Genomic DNA, 2,156 nt, shown 5'->3' with positions numbered 1-2,156 from the left:
TCAATCATGATCTCGTCCACAATCCGGAGATATTTCTAACATGGCAGGGAGACAGCCTAGAGTAAAGCAGAGAACATAGGCTTTGCTGACAGGTAGACTTCAGCTCAGATGTCATCTCTCCCTTACCCTGGGATGTTATCCAACTCACTAAGTTCCTCTTGAAACTGCTCAAGTTTGTTCATAGCAAAACACCTATACTAGGGTCTCCCACTTTGGGAGACACCTCGGATGTGTCATCTTCTCCCATATTCTGTGACCTCATGCTCTCTTGGTTCAGTCCTTTCCATGGCTTCTTTGCTTCATATTTTCTGTCTTCTTTGAAAGCACCCCTTCCTGCAATATTCCATAGATGTCAGTGTTCCTCAGGGTTCTGTCTTTGACATGGATCCCCGCTACTCCCACTCCTTACCCTTTTCTCAATCTAATGGTGGTACAGACACACAAATTGATAAGCAGATTACAGCACAATATGATTTTGTTTGCCTTTTTTTTTTAAATTCAGTCTCCATAGAGACTGTCAAAAATTGTCAATGCCCACTGTATTTCGAGTCGTCATGGTGGGGTATTGGGAAAAGTTTTCATTTAGCAATAATTGCGCCTTGGATAAACCTCATTGGCTACAATACTGCCACTGCACAAAGCTTGTTTTACTTTTTTCCTTCTTTAAAGTTTTATTTACTTAAGTAACCTCTACACCTCAGGTGAGGCTCGAACTCATGACCGCAGGATCAAGAGTCACACGCTTTTCCGGCTGAGCCAGCCAGGTGCCCCATTTTGCTTTTTTTTTTTTTTCCATTTATCATTACATAAACTTTTCCTCTTTGCTGAGGCATATTCTTCAAAGGGAACATTTAATGGCTGCACAATATTCCATTGTGTGAATAGATGATAATTCACTTAATCATTCCTCTAACATTGGATAGTTAGGTCGTTTTAATTTTGAAAGGTGAGAAAGCCAAGATGTGTTCTTATATGTGACATCTTGCTTTGGGATTATTTCTCAGTCTTATGTTTTTTTTTTCCACTACCTCCCTTTTGGCCTTTTGTTCTTCTCTCCTCTTTCTCCTCATCAGGGCCATCATGTTTCCAGAAGTTTAAAGTGTTGCGTGCCTGGGTGGCTCAGTTGGTTAAGCGACTGCCTTCGGCTCAGGTCATGATCCTGGAGTCCTGGGATCGAGTCCTGCATCAGACTCCCTGCTCAGTGGGGAGCCTGCTTTTCCCTCTGACCCTACCCCCTCTCGTGCACTCTCTCTTACTCTCTCTCTCTCTCTCAAATAAATAAATAAAATCTTAAAAAAAAACACACACACACACAGAAGTTTAAAGTGTTTTCTTTGGTGTCCACCTGAAGGGGAAAGCGTGATGTCAGTAAAGAAAATAGCCCTATCTGTTGACAATGTACTTGGCAGAAAAAGCCTACGTAAGCCCAATGTCCATTTGGAACTGAAGAGCAACTGCTTATGCGTAGCTTTTCTCAAGGTGGGTTTTAAAAAGATGAATGTCTAGGAGATTTACAAGTATGTGACATCCATATGGGGCAATGTCTGTGCAAGTGGGGAGTTTTCTTTGCTCATCTGGCAAGTCCTGGCACAGAGTTAGAGAAAACAGCATCTAGAGTAAGGAAGGAAGAAGTCCCCATCCAGCTGAGAGAAAATGTTAATTTGGAAGTAAAGGAGGAAGTGTTGGATCAGTTAATGAATTTTAAGTGCCCACTCCATGCCAGGTGTATTGAGCAGACTGTGCCATTTGTCCAGGACGGCCTGGCTGCTGAATGGAAATGCACTGATAAAAGTGAGAAATACAAAGTCACGTTTGATAGGGAAGTAGAATGTAGCCTCCACCATAGGAAAGGCTGCCAAAAAGGAAGCAGTGGGTAACTGGTTTTTTGTGACAATTGGGCTGTTGGTAATTCAGTTGACTAGCTGGATGGTTCTCCTGAGACTCTACCTCTCCTGATGGAGCAATGTCTCACCCAGGGTCACTAGGGTAAATTAATGAAGACAAACAACAATCTTACACGAAGCGTTTTTGGAGACTTTATTGTCCATTGCCAAGCCAGGTGGCAGCACAGAAGTAGGCAATGAAATGTTTCAAGGTCAACTCAAAGTAATAAGCCTTTTAATCACAAAGTTTTCATGGGTTAATTCCTTTCTCCT

At 42.3% G+C, this 2,156-nt stretch overlaps 1 non-coding gene across 1 annotated transcript; it reads right to left on the bottom strand.

Moving 5' to 3' along the window:
* Nucleotides 1-502: 502 nt before the first annotated feature.
* LOC114213613 (U4 spliceosomal RNA) lies at nucleotides 503-643 on the bottom strand. Its single transcript, XR_003610242.1, has one exon. It is a non-coding gene; the product is annotated as a U4 spliceosomal RNA (small nuclear RNA).
* Nucleotides 644-2,156: the final 1,513 nt, after the last annotated feature.

Source organism: Eumetopias jubatus, unplaced genomic scaffold (assembly GCF_037043125.1).
Source record: "Eumetopias jubatus isolate StellerSeaLion01/CBP00866 unplaced genomic scaffold, mEumJub1_p1.0 scaffold_15, whole genome shotgun sequence".
In the NCBI taxonomy this organism is placed as follows: Eukaryota; Metazoa; Chordata; class Mammalia; order Carnivora; family Otariidae; genus Eumetopias; species Eumetopias jubatus.
Note: the sequence above shows the minus strand (reverse complement) of the source record. Positions and strands in the feature narration are given on the sequence as shown.